The sequence below is a fragment of the Oryzias melastigma genome, linkage group LG2 (genome assembly GCF_002922805.2).
Source record: "Oryzias melastigma strain HK-1 linkage group LG2, ASM292280v2, whole genome shotgun sequence".
Classification (NCBI taxonomy): Eukaryota; Metazoa; Chordata; class Actinopteri; order Beloniformes; family Adrianichthyidae; genus Oryzias; species Oryzias melastigma.
Window position 1 is genome coordinate 1296080 of NC_050513.1, and position 8368 is coordinate 1304447.

General features: G+C 41.5%; 1 long non-coding RNA gene across 2 annotated transcripts; it reads left to right on the forward strand.

The window, feature by feature from the left end:
• The first annotated feature begins 6553 nt into the window (after positions 1–6553).
• Positions 6554–8014, forward strand: LOC118599444. 2 transcript variants are annotated; one of them, XR_004948799.1, is made up of 3 exons: positions 6554–6823; positions 6902–7392; positions 7490–8014. It is a non-coding gene; the product is annotated as an uncharacterized LOC118599444 (long non-coding RNA). The 2 variants fall into 2 exon arrangements; XR_004948798.1 differs by having other exon boundaries at positions 6902–8014.
• Positions 8015–8368: the final 354 nt, after the last annotated feature.

Here is an 8368-nt window from a genome sequence, read left to right on the forward strand (position 1 = left end):
TGCACAGCTAAAAGTCCGCAACACTAAATCAGGGTCAGGCAGGCAGGGGTCAGGCACCAGCATGAGAGCTTCAGAGGAAAACCAGAGTAGTCAGGATCCAGGCGAGGGTCAGGCACGGCGAGGAGTATGTCACAGGCTGAGGCAGAACGGAGGTCAAAGACAGGCTGGGGTCGAGGAAGGCTTAAGCAGGAACAGGACTGAAGGAGGTAATGCTCAGAAATGCAGGAGTACACCAAAACAAGACTTCGCACCTGAGCACAGCCTGAAGCCTCCTTATAAATGTTTGGTGGTGATTGCTTGAATGAGGGACAGCTGGTGAGGTCTGGGAACAGCGGGCTGAGGCTTGTGGGCAAGGAAGTGAAGATGAGGCTCAGGAGAGATTAGAATTCAGGCGATGGCTCCCTCTGGTGGTCTGAGGGAAAAACAGACTGATTCATGACAGCGATAATGCTAGTGTGAATGCTGTAAGCTGAATGTGGCGCTGAAGGTAGATAGATAGATAGATAGATAGAACTTTATTAATCTCCCAAGGGAGAAATTCAGGTGTCCAGCAGCAGAACAGAACACACACAAACACACACACACAATAAATAGCAATAAAAATAACAGATTCATAAAATAAAATACCAGTTTATATCAGGCAGATTTGTTAAACAGCCTGATGGCTGAAGGGACAAATGAGTTCTTAAAGCGCTCAGTCCTGCAGCGCAGTGAAAGGAGCCTGTTACTCCGTGTGCTCCTCTGTGCAGACATTGTGCTATGTAGAGGATGTCTGGGATTGTCCAGGATGCTTCGGCTTAAAGCCTTCACCCTTTTCTGCAGCACAGTTCCCACAGAGTCCACCCTCCTCCCGATCACGATGCACACCTCCTAATCAGTTTGTCCAGCCGATTGCAGTCCCTTTTGGTCATACTGCCACCCCAACATACAACCCCAAAGGAAACAGCACTTGCCACAACCGACTGATAGAAGAGGAGCAACATATCAGCACACACATCAAAGGACCTCAGCCTCCTTAGGAAAAACAGCCTACTCTGTCCTTTCCTATACAGAGCCCGAGCCTGCTCTGTCCAGTCCAGTTTGTGGTCAAGGTGCACTCCCAAATACTTGTAGGCATCAACCACCTCAATCCTCTCTCCATTGATGATCATTGGTTGGTGGGAGGGCTTCCTACCAAAGTCAATGGTCATCTCCTTGGTCTTTGAGGTGTTCAGCACAAGACCATTCTCCCTGCTCCAGGAGGTGAATCCAGTGATGAGCTCCCTGTACTCACTCTCATCCCCTCCCTTTATACATGCCACAATAGCGGTGTCGTCCGAATATTTTTGGACATGACAAGCCGCAGATGCATGAATAAAATCAGCAGTGTAAAGCGTGAAGAGAAAAGGTGATAGTACAGTTCCCTGTGGTGCGCCGGTGTTGCTCATCAATACTCCAGATACACAGTCACCCAGTCGGACATATTGTGGCCTTGAAGTCAGGTAGTTGTGGATCCAGCGAACAAAAGCAGGATCCACTCCCATCCTCTTGGATGCTAGGTGCTTGGTCAAATAGCTGAATATGCTGATATTGATAGCTGAAAAAGCTGAAGTTGATTGCTGAAATCGCTGAAGCTGATAGCAGGTTAAAAATATGACCTAATTGCCAAATTACCCTAAAAAGCTGGTAAAATATCTGATTTAGCCAAAACAGCTAGCATAAAGCTAAAATATTAGTTAAACTTCAAAATAACCTAAAAGCCAAAACAGCTAGCATGTAGCTGAGATAGTAGCTAAACTCCAAAATAGCCTAAAAAACTGAATTAAAGCCTAAATTAGCAAAAATGGCTAGCACGTCGCTGAAATATTAGCTAAACTCTAAAACAGCTTAAATAAACTGAAAAATAACCTAAAACAGCCAAAAAAGCTAGAATTTGGCTGAAATATTAGGTAAAATTCAAAATAGCCTTAAAAAAAATCTTTTTTTTTTGTAAATGCCATAATAGTCCAAAAAGCTAGAATTATGCCAAAATAACAATTAAAAGGCCAAAAATGCTCAAAAATCCCAGAAAGTTAAAAAACAACCAGCAGAGCTCTGATATTAGCAGCTACATTTTTGAATGAATCCAAAATGAGTTTAAAATAACCCTTACATTTACAGCACTCAGTGGTAAAAAACCTTCAACACTTGAAACAACTGTGGACTGTTTTAGTAAGACTGGAGATCTTTGTGTGTGTGGTTGAGATGGAGTGAAAAAATACTTTTTTGGGTCAAATTTAGTTAAACAACTGCAACTTTAATTGATCAAATTCATTAAATAAATAAACAATGCTAATTCAAGTGATTACATTCATTCAATAAACAAACATTACAATTTTAACTGATCAAATTCAACCAATACATAAATAATACTATTTAAGTAATTATATTAATTCAGTAAACAAACAATACTATTCTAAGTGATTACATTCGTTCAATAAAATACAACAATACGACTCCAACTGATTGAGTCCATCAATAATCAAAAAGTAAATAAAGTTTGTTTAATTTGAATTAATCACTCATGAATGTTGTTCCTAACAATGACTCCTACTATTGCAATTATTTACATGTAGTTAAAAGAACTTCAACAATATCATACATTAATAATAAAAAAAGCTACAATTCATTGCATTCAGGGATTGGTTCAGCACTGATGATGTTTCTCCCAGACACCTTAACTTTAACCTTCTGTGGTTTTTTGGTCAGAAGGGGGGCCAGTGGTGTCCAAACCGTCTTTTGGGTTTCACAAATGTGGTTGGTGTCAGTCAGGAGCTGGACCATATCTGGCTTGTCCTCATCTGGAATGGTCCAAGAATCCCCAGAACAAGTTCTGACTCCAGTCTAAGCTCCTGTTAGAAGATCCAAATATTCATTCTAGTATTCTGTCAATGGACTCATAAACAACAGTTGTCAGCCTAGGAGCTAAAACTAAGAGAAATAAGAGAGAGTACATTTTTGTTCTAGTGTTCTTGAACCTCATCAAACTGATACCACAATGAGTAGCTCAAGCGCATTTTGGTAATGTAGACAAATTGTTGGTTTCCTGTGTTACGGCTAGAGTTCAAGAACCCAAATCCAGAGCAGGCTAGTGATGGGACGAGCAACACTAGTGCGCCAACACTGTGCCGAGTGCCCAAGTGTGAAACCCTGTATCGGTGTGTGTATCGCTTTAACAAAAAAACACGTGACCGATACAGGAAGTGTATCGGTTGGATGTGCCGGCGCCAAATTGTGTTTATAAGGAACCAAACTGCATGTTGTGGGTTTGTTGTATGGAGAGTAAACTGTTTATTGTGCCTTTTGGAGTTTTGCATTGCTTCTACTCAAGGACCGTTCTAGGAAATGTTCCAAAGTCCGGAATAATTTTGATATTTTGACGCTGAATAAGGTAAATCTTTTCCTCCTTTGGCCATTGTTTACTGTTAGTTCTTAATTCAGTGTCTCTACTCTTTTCTACTAAGAGGTTGGATGTGTTTTCAGATAAATCAACTTTTTGTTTTATTGTAGGTGAAGTGTCGGCTCTGCTCAACAGAATTGTCTTATATCAATAAGAGCATGTCATCAATGCTGAGGCATTATAGAGCTCGGAATGGCAGTGAAGAGTCGGCAGACACTCCTGCTGCGAGTACCCCAGGTATGATGACATTCTCACAAACTTTGAACTTTCAAAAATACTTTATTACACACAAAAGGCTTTGTGTAACTCTGCAATATTATTTGTAAAATTACATTCCTTTAACAAGCTTTAAACAAAAATATTTCTTTTTGGCTTCCAGTTCCTAACAAGGAAGCGTTGGATGAGGCTGTGGTCAACATGACCATCACAGACTGTCAACCACTCACCCTTGTAGAAAATGAGGGATTCAGGATTCAAGCTCATGCAGCTTGTTGCTCCCTCATATGTTCTACCAAGCAGGAAGGTATGTGTAATAAACGTATGGTTGAATTAATTCATGAGTACCGTGGATAAAAAGACAGAGAAACATGCATGTATTCATAAGGTAATACAATATTGGTATGGTTATTTACAGACCGTCAAGGACTTGGTGGACCAGAAATATGAGAAGGAAAAGGAGAAAACAACAAAGGACCTCCAGAGTGCCATTGCTGTTACTTTAACAGCTGACATGTGGACCTCCATTAATATGGAGGCATATCTTGGTGTTACTTGCCACAATGTGGATCAAGACAGCCATGACTTGCATACATCAGTCTTGGGAGTGCAGCATTTTCCACAGAAACACACTGCAGATAACTTGGCCATGGTTAAAAGGAGCCTTATGGAGGAGTGGGGCATAGCGAGCAAGGTCAGGTGTCTGGTCACTGATGCAGCAGCTAACATGATTTCATGTGCTCGCATACTGCAAATACGGCAAATTATTTGTATGTCCCATTCAATCAATTTACTTGTAAAAAAGTCCTGTGACCCCATTATAATACTAACAGATATACACAACAACACATGGCAAATTGTGACATACTTTCGATGAAGCACCGCGGCCAAAGAAAAGCTTGTTGTTGGGTTAACAGCATGCAGTTTCTTCCATCTTTCATTTTATTTACCTGCAATGATTTTTTATCTACAGCAGAGGTCACTATTGAGTGACCGACACAGTGTCAATACAGTGTCAACACACTCCTTGAGGTATCATTATCCCATCACTAACAAAAAGTAGTAAAGGACAACACACACAAAAAAACAAACAAACAAACAACCCAAACCAACACCAGGCAAACTAAAACCCAGCCTGCTGGGGCCCGTTTCAAGAAGCAGGTTCAACAAATTTAGAGTTCAACTTGAAGTTGTTGGAACCAGAATCAGGTGTGAGCGTCGCGACCATAAAAAGCCCTGATCAATGGAGCAAAGACAGCACGATTCACCATGGCAACGGGAACAAACATCTGAGTTTTGTACTTCCGGCGACGGAAATTGATAAGTTCCTGCAAGCATATGCGACTATAGGAGAACATTTACTGAAAGAAAAGCAACACAGCTGCAGCGGTAGAACAGAGAGAAAATATCTGCAGTTATTTAAATCATTTCTAATAGTGAATAAATAATGTCTGGAAGGAGTCACATGTCACAGCCAGAAGGCCCCGGTTTGAATCCCGGCTGGGACCTTTCTGTGTGGAGTTTGCATGTTCTCCCCGTGCATGTGTGGGTTTTCACCGGGGACTCTGGCTTCCTCCCATTGATTGAGGCACTGAGACAGACTGGAGACCTGTCCAGGGTGTACCCCGCCTTCGCCCATCAGTAGCTGGGATAGGCTCCGGCACCCCCGCGACCCCGAAAGGGACGAAGCGGTCAGGAAAATGAATGGATGGATGGATGGATGGATGGATGTCAGGAAGGTTATTTTGTCACTTGTTGAGTAAGGAATGGTTTTTGATCTGTTACTAATTTAACCAGTAATCTCTGTAATCGCATGAATGACCAGTTTTGGTAACCCCACCCCCTCCTACACACACGGATATCACTGCACACTAAAAAGAAACTGTAGCTGCATATGTCAAAAAAGCATTTATTTAATTCTAATTCTCAAGATTTGAAATACATTCGTCGATTTTTCTTCTTTTTTTTAAGCATAAAAGCACTTTCTGGAGGCCAGGAGTCGAACTCAGGCCTCCGTAAAGAGAGGCAGCATTGCTGACGACCGAGCTAATAATTTACACAAGAATAAGACGGTAGATGAGTTCAAATTCTTTCCCGGTGTTTGACATTCAATGATTTCTATTGTTAAGAGTTTAAAATGAGGAAAAGAAAACTGTTACTAATAGCGAGTCCCTGGAAAAACTCACTATTTATAATATCACTGAAATAAAAATGAATCAGGAAACTGCAGTCAGTCGACTCGTGTCCTCCAAATCCTCTACCGACATAAATAACATTTCCTCTGGATTAATCAGCCTCCTCTCTACATGATCCTCTATGAATGAACATGTCATTTTGGTTTCTGAGTGGTGGAAACGTGACGTCTCTAATGTGAATGTTCTCTAAATGTTAATGAGGAACTCATATTTGAACATCCTTCACTTTAAAAAGGGGCGGAGACCACAGAGAACTCTAAGTTTCCTGAAGAAAACCTGCTACCGACCAGGTTACGTTCACAGACTCAGTTACCATAGTGATTGATTCTGAGTTCATCTTAACCCGCTTCTTGGAACGGGCTTGGTTTCGTCCACTTTCATAGGTTTGAGTTATCTCTCTTTCTGAAACCAGAAACTCAGAGTTTTACTGAATTTGGAGTTCACGAACTCAGAGTTCCAACAAAACCTGCTTCTTGGAACGGGCCCCTGTCCTGCTCCCTGCCTGTCTTGGTGTGACCGCCTCTGTCTTAAATAGACAGCAGCTGCCAATCAAGGCACATTGGCCACACCTGCCAGGTGAGCCAAAGGGAACTGGATGGAAAGGAGGCCAGACAGCAGCAGGACGTAACCTAAGTATTTCAATACTATAAGCACTGCATGCACACGTGTTTCCAGCCATGGAATCCTCCGTTGAACACCAGTAATGATGGTGGAGAATCCAAAGACTGAGGTGGTAATATGTGGCTCCCCAAAGTTTATTCTATACATGGAGTTTCATAGCTTTGTGATGTTAAAGTTCCTGTTCACATTGTTTTACTAAGACTGCAATATCCACAGTATCTTTTTAAAATCTGAATTTACATTGGGAGTTTAGAAATTTTATCTTCCACGACCATTCACTGATTTTTTTCATAATTCCCGTTACAGATTTTGTTTTCAGACTCAGAAGAGGCTCCAGGACGTCAACATCTGCTATGGAAACTGGATGCTATAGGTATGTTCTTTACTTTGCAAATGTCTGGTATTACGTTGATTTGGAATCAACAATGCAAACCTTTATTCTAATATCCAGAGAATGCACAGAACTATATGCACCCCTTGTGGTAGAAGACCACAATGACTCTGGCAGTGAAGAGGACCGCAGTGATGCTCAAAGTATTGCTGAGTAAGAAAATTCTTCGTAAAGACAGCTGTTTTTTCTGTTGTGTTATTTTGTCATTAACTAACAGGACTATTATTCACCCTCTGGCAGGGTGGTAAAGCCGTCGGTATCAGAGATCATCACAAACCTGAGACTGCAGATCAATCTCCACGCTGTCAGCAGATTTAACATCTGCCGCTCCAACTTTTGGGATGGCGCAGTGAGAGGTTTCAAAAGGGGGACATTCTCTGAAGCTAATGACCTCCTTGTGAAGTTCTCTGATGATGATGGTAGATTTGAGGAAGGTCTAGATACAGGGGGTCCAAAAAGAGAATTCCTCTCCCTTCTGATGAAAAGTCTGAACAAACGACCAATATTTGATGGTCCTGAAGACAGGAGGTGTCTTGTCTACAATTCCACAGGTATAGTTTTGTGGTGACTCTTTCAGAAGAAACAGGACATCAGTAGTGCAGGGTTTATGTGTGGAAAGCAATTTAAAATGTTCCTTTTTTTGAGCAGCAATCAGAGAGGATGAATATAGATTGGCAGGAAAGATGGTTGCCACATCTATTGTACATGGCGGACATGGTCCTAGCTTTCTGTCAAGGGACTTGGTCAACTGCATCTCAGGGCAATCGAGTTTCAATCCATCTATTGGAGACATCACAGATGGAGAAATAGGGAAAGTGCTACATATGAGGGTCATCAATCAGATTCTTATCATTTTGGAGTAAAGAAAATTTTGGAAAGGTAGCAGGTTTGTCTCCTTACTATTGTTTATCACAACTCTGTGGTATCTTGTACGACTACTCGAACCTAAAATGATCAACACACATTCCACTTTTAGATTGAAGATGCATCAGCATTAGACATACTGCAGGACCTGATTTTCAACCATACCACCATGTTGCAGACAGCAGGGTCTTTGAAACGTGTTCTCAGTAGAGGAAAAACACGTCATTGTGAAAGACTACCTTAAGTGGTACATAATTGACAGGAACTGCACAGCAATTCAAAGGTAGGCTATCTTATTTAAATTCTAGTGAAAAAAAAACATCTGTTAATTAAAATGTTCTGTATTGTTACATTTTAGGTTTAAAGATGGACTTGAAAGCTTGCAGCTTCTAACAGCGCTGCAGCAGCATCCTGACGTCCTGGCCTCTATACCTCCAGCTTGGAAAAGCGTGAGCTCTGCAAACAGAATCCATAAGGGCTGTTGCCCCCTTTTAAATGGGTCATCTGGTAGGACCACCAACGTCCAGTGGGACCGCTGCGTCCCTCCAAAGATTTATTTTTAGAGTTGTCTCATCCTATGATGCACAAAACTGAAGGAGCAGCACAAAATACAGAGCAGAACAGAGCTGCATAAGATGAGGAAAGATCACCAATGGAGACCCC